The sequence below is a fragment of the Drosophila navojoa genome, chromosome 5, assembly GCF_054131105.1.
Source record: "Drosophila navojoa isolate 15081-1374.11 chromosome 5, UAZ_NAV_1.0, whole genome shotgun sequence".
NCBI lineage: Eukaryota > Metazoa > Arthropoda > Insecta > Diptera > Drosophilidae > Drosophila > Drosophila navojoa.
Genome location: NC_142893.1, coordinates 26,745,380 through 26,759,100, shown reverse-complemented (window position 1 = coordinate 26,759,100; position 13,721 = coordinate 26,745,380). Strand labels below are relative to the sequence as shown.

The 13,721-nt window shown below is 45.3% G+C and overlaps 2 long non-coding RNA genes and 1 pseudogene across 2 annotated transcripts in view; 1 reads left to right on the top strand and 2 right to left on the bottom strand.

Moving 5' to 3' along the window:
• Positions 1-7,707, top strand: part of LOC149091281 (uncharacterized) — a 115,328-nt gene extending 107,621 nt beyond the window's left edge. Inside the window, exon 2 of the long non-coding RNA XR_016196944.1 lies at positions 5,732-7,707. This is a non-coding gene — a long non-coding RNA (uncharacterized LOC149091281). The remainder of the gene's footprint in view (positions 1-5,731) is intronic.
• The window catches only part of LOC149091279 (uncharacterized), a 139,884-nt gene that overhangs the window by 113,411 nt on the left and 12,752 nt on the right, over positions 1-13,721 (bottom strand). The window lies entirely within an intron of this gene.
• LOC149091280 (uncharacterized) lies at positions 8,372-12,759 on the bottom strand (annotated as a pseudogene).

Genomic DNA, 13,721 nt, shown 5'->3' with positions numbered 1-13,721 from the left:
ACACAATGGCAACTTCTACAATAAGTAGCACATGCCAAACGATAATTAATAAGGACGCTATAGCAAAAAGTTCTAGCGCTGCTGAAAGATTGTTGAACGCACAAAATCGGCGTTCTACCAAACGCAAACATGGCAAGTCCATATCACCCATACCTAGTTCCAAGCGACTGAATGCTACTCGAACTCGGCACGCTTCCCCAAGTACAAACGGACAAGCAAACTCCAATAATAGATTTGCCACTCTTGATATGGACACCTCAAGCGATGAAGAGGAAGAGGTTGACACGATGTATGTGGACGCAGACAAACATCAACCTAATATCCAGCCTGAGGTAACTACCAACGAAAAGCAACTTAAGGGACCTCCGAAACCACCTCATGTTAGCGACCTAAATGACCTATTTGAGCTTATAAGCGAAGTGGCCAGTTTAGATAACGTCGTTGTTAAAGCTAATCAAGGGGAAACGGTCAGAGTCTTCCCTAATGACAGCGACACCTATAGAGCCATTGTGGACCGACTGGATACACTTGGAATAGAATTCCATACTTACCAAATGCAGTCAGAAAAGCCACACCGAATTGTTGTAAGAGATTTACACAACAGTACTTTAAATAAAGACATTATTGCCGAATTTAATAGACTGGGCTTCGAGGTTCTCCATATCCATAACCCAAGCTCACGCATAAATAAGGATGAGAAGCTTAATATTTTTTTAATTAATATTAAGCCATGTCCAAAAATTAATGAAATCTATAAAGTTAAGACTCTTTGCCGCCAAAAAATTAGAGTTGAGAGAATGCGAAAAACAACTGAGATCGCACAATGTCGTCGAGGCCAAGATTACGGCCATACAGCTAAATATTGCCGCCGACAGCCCAACTGTGCCCGATGTGGAGAAAACCATCAAACAATGCAATGCATATGTCCTCCAGATGCACAGCCCAAATGCATACACTGCTCTGGCAGCCACATGGCTAGCTATAAGGGATGTGAATGGTATCAGGTTTCTTCGCCGATCTATGAGGCCTGCAAGAAGGGAAAATAATCCAAATAGGCCAAGACACGCTAACTTAAATACACTTTCTACAGCGAATCAGCAATTCCCCACCTTGAGGTCTGATCGTAAGCCAAGGGCTGACAGACAGACAACTCAGCAACAGCCACAGCTAGCTTCACATCATCAAACGATAGGCACTGGAAGCAACACAGCAGTCTCCTATGCTGCAATAGTTAAAAGAAATCCTATTGCAACACATTGCAAAGATGGACCTGCCCAGCAGCGTCTTCATAATCCTATAGCGCATCAAATTCCACAGCAACATGGATTGAATAATCTGCAACACAGCCCTTATGATATACAGGCAGTGTTGCAACAGCAGCAGGAACAGTTCCAACAGTGGCAGCAACAGCTCCATCAGCAACAACAACAACAGTTTCTTACGTGGTTGCAGCGGCAGCAACAAGAACAGCAGCAACATAACAAGCAAGTAAACCAACGTATCGAAAAACTTGAGAGTATAGTACTTGAGTTAGCCAACACGATTAAGGGATGGACTGGGACAATACCAAATCGTCAGTCTCCTAACAACGTTGCAGCTTCGAAATGAATGCACTAAAAGTTCTTATTTGGAATGCTAACGGCATTGCATCAAAAGCTAAAGAAATTGAGCTCTTTGCACACACCAACAGCGTCGACATTCTTCTTTTGACGGAGATCAGGATGAAGCGTGGAGACACTATAAAAATATATGGATATGCCTGCTACCCAGCTTTCAGACCATCACGAAATAACAACAGCGTTGGCGGAGTGGCAGTATTGATTAAGGCAACCCTTCATCATTTCCCTCAAAGAGTAATTGAAACCCGTAACATACAAATGTCATCAGTAAAAGTAGCAACGGCCCTAGGAGACGTGGAGTTCAGCGCTATTTACAGCCCTCCAAGGGTTAGGATTGACGAAATGCATTTCATCAATACACTTCGTGCCTGCGGTCAAAGATATTTAGTTGGTGGCGATTGGAATGCCCGTCATTGGTTGTGGGGGGACACATACAACTCACCGAGGGGACGCGAGCTAGCAGAAGCCATCTCAGTTACTGGCTCTAGGATCCTTGCTACTGGATCGCCAACCAGGTATCCATATGTGCTTCACCACACGCCTTCCTGCATTGACTTTGGCCTATATCATGGAATACCGGATTTCCAAGTAAGCATAACTCAGAGCTGGGATCTGGACTCGGATCATCTGGCCCTAGTCATTAGTATTGAGACAGAAGGCATAAACGTTAACGCAAATCGCCCTCTAATAACCAGACACACACACCTGCTCGCCTTTAGACAACATTTAGAGAGTTCGATTCAGCTAAACACCACCTTAAACTCTGGTGAAGATATTGAGATGGCTGTCAATAGCTTCACTGAAAGCATTTATACGGCTGCTGCTGCATCAACACCTTCTGAACCTCAGATAGGTTCCAACTATGGAATTCGATTAACAAGAGAGGCCAGGGATCTTTTGTCGCAAAAAAGAAGACTTCGTAGACGCACAATCCGAACGCAAGACCCATGGGACCGAATATTATGGAACCGGGCTGCTAGGCAACTACGAAATGTACTAAGAGAAATTGAAAGCAATTTCTTTGAACAAAAGCTGGCTTCCCTTGATTATGCAATTGATGCTGGATACTCGCTCTGGAAGTGTACCAAGTCACTTAAGAGACAACCATTTAGACAGGTACCAATCCGGTGTCCTAGCGGTGATATAGCTAGGAACGAAGAGGAGCAAGCGAATTCTTTTGCGAAGCATCTAGAAGCCAGGTTCACACCCTATGAATTTGCCACAGATGACCAGATCGAAGAGACCACTGATAGTCTGCAGACACCTCTACAAATGTCCTTACCCATTAGGGCAGTCAGGGTTGAGGAAATTGCTGAAGTTATAAAGTCCTTGCCGAAGAAGAAAGCACCTGGTTATGATAGACTGAGCAATGCAACGCTAAAAGTCCTCCCTACTCGGGCAATCATCTTCATAGCTCTAATATTTAACGCTATGCTGAGGGTGCAATTCTTTCCTAAGCAATGGAAGATGGCAGCGATTGTAATGATCCACAAACCAGGAAAGCCAGAGGATGACCCCGAATCGTACCGCCCAATAAGTCTGCTGTCATCACTATCCAAAGTATGGGAGAGACTTATTGCCAATCGTCTTGGCAGTATCATCAGGGAATGTCGCATCTTACCGGACCATCAGTTTGGCTTTAGGGAAGGACATGGAACTGTGGAGCAGGTTCACAGACTGACGAGGCACATCCTTCAGGCATTTGACGACATGGAGTACTGCAACGCAGTTTTCGTTGATATGCAGCAAGCATTCGACAGAGTCTGGCATATAGGGCTTCTAAGTAAAATCAAAGAGCTTTTTCCAGCACCCTACTTCGGGATCCTATGATCATACCTGGAAGGCCGACAATTTATGGTCAGAGTACGGAGTACCTATTCGACTCCTTGCCAGATGAGAGCTGGAGTCCCACAGGGCAGCGTATTAGGGCCGCTGCTTTATTCCATATATACAGCTGACCTACCCTCCCCTAGCGGACACCACATGCAGGATCCTGGTAAAGCTCTACTAGCTACATATGCAGACGATATTGCAGTGCTGTACAGCTCGAAATGTCGCATTGAGGCAGCAAATGGTGTGGAAAACTACCTAAGTACATTAGCAGCCTGGTGTAAACGATGGAATTTGAAGATAAACCCACGGAAGACCACCAACCCATGCTTTACTTTGAAAACTCTCATCAACCTCACCCCGCCCATAGGTTGGATGGAGAAATACTGGACCAACCGTCGCAGGCAAAGTACCTTGGCATCACCCTCGACAAGCGCCTAACATTTGCTCCCCACCTAAAAGCTACGACCAGGAGATGTGGGCAACGCATGCAGCAACTGCGATGGCTGATTAATAGGCGCAGCACCATGTCACTACGAGCTAAGAGAGCGGTCTATGTCCACTGCGTAGCCCCGATTTGGCTCTATGGTGTGCAGATTTGGGGAATATGCGCAAAATCCAACTATAGACGCATACAGGTCTTGCAAAATCGAGTATTGCGACAAATCACCAACTGCCCATGGTATGTGCGAGGCTCTACCCTGCATCGAGACTTGAAACTGTTCACAGTGGAGGAACAGATTGGGAGACACACTAGCCGATATAGTGACAGACTGGCTAGACACCGGAGCAGACTAGCGAGAAGATTGCTCCCTGCGAGGCCACTAAGGCGATTAAAACGCTTAGGCTTTGCAAAAAATATTAGATAAGTTTAGTTTAGTGATATTTGTAAATATATATTGTAAGTCCTCCTGAATCATCAGAAGGTTAGGCTCTAATATAAATAAAATCAAAAAAAAAAAAAAAAAAAAAAAAAAAAAAAGTAACACCGACCCGATGGGGGTATTTTATTTGCCAGTCCGGCCAGCTATGCCCATGTCTCACAGCCAAATATGGTCAGTGAAACTAATGATGCTATAAAAAGAAGTGTTAGTAAGAAAACTTAGAAAAAAATATTTAATGTAGATTTATTAACAACATATAAAAAGAAAAAGAAAAATTATGTGTTGGGCTCAGCAATCATCGCTTTATTGTAATTAAGAGCGGCAGTTCACAGAATATGTTATCATTTAAGAGAATTTGTAACGGAGATCACGCTCTCCCTTTTGCGTTGTCTCTTTCACCCACGCACCGGCTCAGCTTAACCCGCCGGCTCGCGTACATTGTAGTTAGTATGCAATTAACTCTGGTTTAGAGCAGACGCAGTGTTAGATTGACTATTACAAACATAGTAGCGGACAGCACGACAGCCTAGTCGCTTGCTTGCGTCTATCACATAAACTCTGTAAACTCTAATAATCGCTAATAAACTAATCATTAACTAAATTCAATCGTTTAATAATTTAAAGCTATTCGAAAAATCTCGATAGCTCAACATTTGGTGACCCCGACGTGATCTTTTTCGTTTCTTTCTACATATTTGCATATATGTATATATATTGGAGGCATCACATACATACATACACCCGTGAACATAAGCAGTGTATATAGCGATTAGTTGCGAGCCGTTACTTTGCCAATTCGCCAGACACTCTTTCGTTCGGTCTGCAATACACTGGCGCCCGTAAGAGTAGTACACATGCGAAAACTTCTGCAAATGATAATCTAATAAAGAATCAGCTAATTTCTGAACTATGTCTATGGTTAGTGACTGCGTGTTCTATAGCTTCAATCTATAAGTGATTAAGTTCGCATAAGCACAGTGTAATTACATGATTTTAGATTCAGGCTCTCAACTACATCTCATTACAGCCAGATTTGCGAATCTCCTGCAACTAAGAGAACAGAATCGGTTGCATCTGTATGCGGCGTAGGCGACTCCAATGTTGCCATGGATGGCAGCAGCATTTGCCTCACTCTTCAAGCTCATGCATCTGAATATACAACTAGCATAACGGCTATGGTAGCTACAAATATAACTGGCAGGCAGCCCAGTTCTAATATGAATACGAGCAATTGGAGCATACCGCAAAATATAGTGCTGGCAGATCCAGCTTTCCATAGGCCGCAACGAGTAGATCTGCTTATCGGAGCTAGCCTGTTTTATGATTTTCTCTGTGTGGGACAAATCATGCCTGGACTTCCATTGTTACAGAAGACTCGTCTTGGTTGGGTTGTATCAGGTGGCGAGGCTCGCAACCACAACTCCGTGCTAATAGCTTCAAAGGCGTCTTCGGATCCCATTACAGACTCCTGTGCTGATATCAAGTTGGACAGTCTCGTTCGTCGCTTTTGGGAAGTGGAGCGCTGCAGCGATCCCATTGTAAAGTTCAGCAAGGAAGACTCAGGCTGCGAAGCGCATTTTGCGAGGCATTACAATCGATTGGCTACTGGCCAATATACAGTACGCCTGCCTGTTAAGCTTAGTTGCGAGCTTCTTGGAGATTCTTATGAGCAAGCGCGACATCGGTTTCTCAATTTGGAGAAGAAATTGAGTCGTTTGCCGCATATAAAGTCTCAATACTCAGCATTTCTGAAAGAGTATCTTGAACTTGGTCACATGTCACGCGTTCCTCTAAATTCATTCCATCTATGCAGATATTTTCTTCCTCATCACTGCGTTCTGAAGGATGATAGCACAACCACCAAGCTTTGCGTCGCCTTTGATGGATCTGCATCTACAACAACTGGGCATTCGTTAAATGACATTCTAATGTCAGGTCCCGTCATTCAGCCAAAATTAGTCGACATATTATTGCGCTTCCGATCTTATCCAGTTGCACTCACCGGCGATATTTGAAAAATGTATCGTTGCGGACAGCTATCTACAATGCATTTTATGGAGGAATTCGCCAGATGATGAGTTGGAAGTTTTCAGGCTTGATACGGTAACATATGGAACAAAACCAGCGTCATTTTTGTCTGTGCGTGCCATGCATCGGATTGCCGTAGATGAAAGGAATGCATTCCCAGTCGGGTCCGACATATTGCTTCGCGATTTCTATGTTGATGATTTGATTAGTGGAGGAAATTCAGTCGAAGAAGCAAGACTTGTTATGCAAGAGACAGCTGGAATCTTGGCGTGTGGGAAGTTTAAATTGAGGAAGTGGTGTTCAAGCCATCCCAAGGTACTGGGCGGCGTAACAGACTGCGACAAGGAATCGCTCATTAGGTTCAATGATGGCAGCGACATTACAAAGACACTTGGCCTTGCATGGGATCCGGCATCTGATCAACTTCTTTTCTCATACCTAGCCCTGAATTCAGCCTCTAAGCCCTCCAGGCGCTCTGTTCTCTCGTCTATTGCTCGGTTTTATGATCCCCTCGGCCTGGTCGGCCCAGTAATAACGAAGGCTACAATTTTCTTGCAACAACTCTGGAGGCATAAACTTGATTGGGACGAGAGTCTCCCGTCATGGCTAGACATTTGCAGCAACTTTGGCAATGGTCTTAGTAGTGCATTTCCCAGGCTATCATTAATACCAGGATCGAAGGTTGAGGTCCATGGATTCTGCGATGCCAGCATCGAGGCATACGGAGCTTGCATTTATATTGTATTCAGAGGTCAGCATACCATCGGCAGGTGTCTTTGCTCTAAGTCTCGAGTTGCGCCTCTAAAAACGCTCACGGTTCCCAAGCTGGAACTATGCGGGGCAGAGTTGCTTGCGCGTCTAATGAATGAAGTGGCTCGCTTAGGCATTTTCGTAGGCGAGTTTCATTGTTGGTCTGACTCTACTTTTGCGCTTTCTTGGATCAATGACTAGCCCGGACGATTTAACGTATTTGTTTCAAATCGCATCGCCACGATACAAGATCTCACATCAGCAATGGAATGGCACTATATACCTACAACACTGAATCCCGCGGATATATTATCTCGGGGTGCATTGCCCTCGGATTTAAATGCATCATTACATTGGTTCAACGGTCCAGGTTTCCTCTGTAAGCCCAGATCTCAGTGGCCAGTCTCAGCACTTCCAGAAAGAACTTCAATTGAGCGTCGAAGAACTGTGCTTCTTGTAAAGCACGCAGTCCCTGATGTCTCTATGGACTGCAAGTTTGTGCGTTGGTTCGTTCCCAATATTGGCCAATCGGACGTAGAAAAACTGTAGCCAGTGTAATTCAGAGATGCGTAATTTGCTTTCGTGCAAGGCCTCGATTCGTTGAACACACAATGGCAGATCTACCCAAGGATCGAGTCGACGGCTATCGGGTCTTTGGAGTGACTGGAGTTGACTTTTGCGGACCCTTCTTTTACAAGCCTGAGTCACGAAACAAGGCGCCTGTGAAATGCTACGTTTGTGTGTTTATTTGTTTTGCTACGAAGGCTATTTGGTTGGAATTAGTCAAGGACTCAACTACCGCGGCATTTTTGCATACACTTCAACGTTTCATATGCACCAGAGGAAAGCCAAGTCAAATCTGGTCGGATAACGCCACAAACTTTCTTGGTGCCCGCAACCAGCTTCAGGAGTTGAAGCGTCTATTTCTGTCAGACACCCACCAGAAGGCTGTGAAGGATTTCTGTTTGGCAGACTCAATCGAATGGCATTTCATCCCTCCACGATCGCCTCACTTTGGTGGCTTGTGGGAGGCTGCAGTGAAGACAGCGAAGCATCATTTTTACCGATGTGTTGGGTCCTCCGTCCTAACTTACGATGAGCTTCGCACACTGGTTTGCAACATCGCTGCTGTCGTTAATTCACGCCCTTTAGTTTCGATTTCAGAGCACCCATCAGACATAGACGTGTTGACTCCTGCGCATTTCCTCAACGGTGGCCCTCCTTCGTCCTTCAATGAGCCAAACCTGACAGGGCTCAATTTTAATCGTTTGGATGCTTGGCAGCGCGTAAGCTATCTCCAGCAGGTGTTCTGGACTCGTTGGCGGGACGAATATCTAAACTTGTTACAACAGCGAGCGAAATGGAGAACCTCCAAACCTGGCTTAGCTGTTGGCAACATAGTTCTTGTGAAGGATGAGAATCTACCTTCACTTAAGTGGCCACTAGCCAGAATAATCGAACTTATCCCTGGAAGTGATGGCGTTGCACGGGTAGCCCTACTAAAAACTGAAGCTGGCGAGATTAGAAGAGCTACAAATAAGCTGTGCTTGATGCCCCTTAAGGATTCTGTTGAAGACAAAGTCTTCAACGGGGGGAGGATGTTGGGCTCAACAATCATCGCTTTATTGTAATTAAGAGCGGCAGTTCACAGAATATGTTATCATTTAAGAGAATTCGTAACGGAGATCACGCTCTCCCTTTTGCATTGTCTCTTTCACCCACGCACCGGCTCAGCTTAACCCGCCGGCTCGCGTACATTGTAGTTAGTATGCAATTAACTCTTGTTTAGAGCAGACGCAGTGTTAGATTGACTATTACAAACATAGTAGCGGACAGCACGACAGCCTAGTCGCTTGCTCGCGTCTATCACATAAACTCTGTAAACTCTAATAATCGCTAATAAACTAATCATTAAGTAAATTCAATCGTTTAATAATTTAAAGCTATTCGAAAAATCTCGATAGCTCAACAGTAAGGTATTAATAGAAATTGCAAGAAAAGTTAATAATAAAAAAAAAAAATAAATAAATAAATAAGAACTAGTAAAAAGAAAAGAGTAAAGGAAGAGCACAGAATAGAATATAGGATAGAATTGAGGAATCACTACACAACATTGTGAGTGATTTCCCTAAGATAAGCTAATAGCAAACATTTAAGGAAAAAACGTGATAATATTTATTAAAACTAGCACTGAGAACATGAAACGCACTGTGCAAAGAATAATCCCTAGTGCACACCGGTAAATGAACAATAGTGTCTAGTTGTTCGGGACGGAACCGAAAAGTTTAGACGACCCAACAAAGAGGACGAATCAATATCACCACTAATCAATTTATGCAGAAAAACAATTCCTAAAATTGTTCTGCGATTGGTCAGCGATGGATGATCAATAAGCTGGAGCCTACTATGATAATACGGTAATCGTAAATTACTGTCTTTGGACCGATTCGATGCGATCCTGATGCAGTTTATGCTGCGTAGACCAAACAACAGAGCAATACTCTAAGATGGGACACACAAGCGACGTAAATACACGCTTGGTGATACAAGGATCTTTAAAATTCCTTGGACCAACTTTTAATAAAGCGAAGCACACTTTTGGCTTCATTAATGATGGTAGAAATATGAAGATTAAAATTTAGTTTACAATCGAAAGAAACACCAAGATCTTTGATTGTGTTTATGCGTCGTAAGGAAATATTGCTAATTTTATAATCAACAATTAGAGGAACGGTACGACTGAAGGTCATTGTCATACACTTTGAGCAATTTAAGTCGAGCTGGTTTGCCAGACACCAAAGTTGAAATGCATTTAGGTCATCTTGAAGGTGATGATGTCCATTTGCACTGGAGTATGGAAAGCAAAGTTTTACATCATCAGCATACACAAATATAGTAGAGTACGAGATGCAACTAGGAAGGTCATTTATAACAAGTAAGAAAATCAGGGTATAATGGTTTTGTTAAAAGTGTGTAACAGGCAGAGGGAGGCGTGGCAGACCACACAAAGTATATATATTCTTGATCAGGGCGACAAGCTGAGTCGATTTAGCCCTGTCCATCTGTCTGTCCGTCCGTATGTATGAACGCGTCGATCTCAGAAGATATAAGTGCTAGAGACTTGAAATTTTTTTCCTAGGTCCGTGTGTATCACGCGCATGTCAAGTTATTCGATAACTACTACCGATATTTTATTATCGATTAAGAGCCTTATCGAAAGCTAGTTTTTTAATTATATCTTCTACACCTTTAGAGCTAGAGCTTCCAAATTTTTAATGTGTAGACTTATGTTATTTTATTTAATTTCGGTTTTTGCTAAAATTTACCCCCCACCCCTAAATTCACCTCCTCACCATCATTTTTGTAAAAGGCGTATTTCAAGTACTAGAGACTTGTGCATTGGAATGTACATTCATTTGAACATTATGAGTATGTTCATTAAGATTGGACGTCTAGAAAATAAATTATTCAACAAATAAATTCGTTTAATAGTCGGTGCTTACTGCGCAGTTAGCAGAGCGCGTTCTAATACGTGCGTGTGTATGTATGTGTACCTAAACGAAGTGTAGAGTGAGTAGAATATCAGATTGGAGGGTTCAGGGTATCTCCTAGTCGAGCAGTCTCGACTAGAGTTTTCTTACTTGTTTATATAAGGGAATGATGAAAGATTCTTTCCAAATTGAAGGGAACACAGCAGTATCCAAGGACAAGTTAAACAATTTTAGTAATTGTGACTGAAGAGAAACACTGCACTCTTTAATCACACAACTAGGAATATTATCGGCACCGGGAGAGAAAGATGATTTCAACGTCCTAATGGCCGCAGCCAGAGAGGCTGCAGTAACTTTAGGAGTATTTATAGACCCATATTCAGAAAGAGGATATGGATATGAGTTGGTTGAAAAAAATCAGCAAATAGATCAGAGGAATCCTGGTCATTGCAAGATTTTTCACCACCAAGGACAAATGAGGACGGCAAACCAGAAGATTTACGCTTCAAATTTACAAATGAATAAAATTGCTTGGGATCTCGAGCAAACTGACGTTTGCAACGTATAAGACAATTCTCATAACAGCTAGAATTTAAAAGATTGAATTGACAATGGAATATTTGGACCAGTCAACACTTGAACCAGACTTTTTATAATTTTTAAAGCATTTAGTTTTAATGTTTCTCAAGTTCAGAAGAGTATTGGTAAACCAAGGTGGCTTATTTGAAACTGGCGAAATACGGCAGAGAGGGACACAAACATCCAGAATAGAGCTTAAGGTAGGTACCACGACGCCATTCCCAGACATCGTCTTAGTTCTTTCAGGTTCTTTGGTGTTGGGAAGTCTCGAATCGCTTCGACTTTTGCGGGGTCGGTGCAGATCCCTTCCTCACTGATGACGTGGCCGAGATAGACTAATTTCTTTCTAAAGAAACTGCATTTCTTCCGGTTTATGCGGAGGTTGGCTTTCCTTAGCCGGCGGAAGACCTCCCTCAAATTCTCCACATGCTGCGCTTTCGTGGCGCCGATCACTACGATATCGTCCAAATATGCAAACGCGTGCGGCTCCATGTCCGGGCCTATTACCGTGTCCAGTGCTCTCTGGAACGTAGCGCCTGCGGAATGCCAACCAAATGGCATCACTCGCCATTGGAATAATCCTCTCCCCGGGACGGTGAACGCCGTGCACTCTCTGCTATCCGTCGCCATGGGGATCTGCCACTAACCGCTCTTCAAATCCAGGGTGGATATATATCGCGCGTGTCTCAGCCTTTCGAGGATATGATTGATCCGCGGAACAGGGTAGGCGTCTGGGATTGAGTGTGCATTTAGCTGCCGGTAGTCCACACACATGCGCCAATCTCCGGTCTTCTTCTTTACCACGATGGGCGCACTATGCGGACTACGCGAAGGCTCGATGGCTCCAGCTCGAATCAACTCGTCTACCTGTTCGTCGATCACTTTCCTCATAGCCGAATTCTTGGGATAATACCTCTGCTTAAGAGGCTTATTATCCCGCATCCTTATGCTATGCTCGGCGATGTTTGACACCCCGTCCATTCCCTCGAAGAGCGCCAGCTCTGCTAACAGGAACTCCTTCAACTCGTCCTCCAGGTCCACCGACCACCCTGTGTCGTCCGAAGAAGACTCTGTACTCTCCTCTCGTATCGGGGGGTGCTCTCCCAGCTTCCGTTCGAGTTGCTCGTCTCCCTTCCTGTCGGCCTTTGCACCGATGCCCGACTCTCTCTGTAAATCTGCATCTACCGGAGGCTCCCACTCCTCCGATGGCTCAATCCAGCCTGGCGCCTCGGGGTTCGACCCCCCTTTATTTTCCACGGTCTTGCGTCGAGCGAGCGGCTCCTCATCCTCAGGGTGGCTGCTCTCTTTCGACGTCTCTCCCATCCTCATCGTCTGCTCCATGTCGCCACAACGTAGTGTCGCCCCCACCGCGCACAGAAAATCCATTCCCAATATGACGTTGTCCAACATAGTTGGCATGATGAGCACCGTCAGCTGCACTACTTCCTTTGCGAGGGTTACGACAACTTTCATGGCTCGCGTCACGTCTAGCGACGACCCGTCGGCCAACCTGATTCGCGACCTTACCTCCTGCGACTCTCCTTGAACCATCTGTCGGCGCACGCAGTCCTCACTCATGAGGCTGCGCGTGGCTCCTGTGTCGATCGTGGCGGTTATACTCCGGCCTCCAATCCCCACATCGTCGTGCCCGTCTCTTCCTTTTGATGTTCGCTGGCGCCACCCCGCTCTCTGGAACGGCGCCCCTACGCGTTTCCCGCCTCCGTCTGGGGGCAACACTCTTGTGTGCTCCTCCCCCTCCTTCCACATCGTCGGCAAAATAATACCTGCGCGTTGCGGCATTCCCTCGCGAAGTGTCCCGTTTGCGCACATCTGTAGCAGACGCGTCACGGATCAGAGGCGAAGCTGGCTTCCTGCGCCATCACGCGATGCACCGCCTCCGATGGTGTCGTCGCTGTTGCCACGATCTGATCCGAGCCTTGCCGCTCGGCTCTCTGTTCTGACGCTTGCGCACGGAAAGGATTTCCAGGCCGACCACCAGCCGGCGTTTCCCACGGTGCCCTTGAATGGGTTGCCGCGAATTTCCTCTCCCAAATTCTTTTTTGACCTTGGACGTTCTCGTATTCTGTCGCCATCTGGGTCAGCTGCGTCAGCGTTGTGAAGTCGTGGCGTCTTACGTACATCTGATACTAAGGCGCGGCGTTCTCGTACACCCTGTGTAGCTCTTGCGCCGCGCTGTACCTGGCCTTACGTATCAGCAACCTGAGCTCGAGAAGGTAGTCCTTAAAGCTCTCTCCCTGTCGCTGATGACGCGCCCGGATCTGGTCCTCCAGGCGCTCGAAATATTGCGGTGGCAAGAAAAAGTCCAGAAACTCTCTCTTGAACTCGGTCCAAGTCGCGTCTCTCAGCCCACTGGTTAAAAGCCACTTCGCCGCCTTGTCGTTGAGCATCTCGCTCATCGCTCTTGGCATCCGATCCAGCTCTATGCCATATGTTATGGCCTGCTCTTCTACCACCTCTACGAATCCTAACGGGTCCGCTTGGCCGTCGTACCTCATGCCCCATTTCCTCACCTGTTCAGC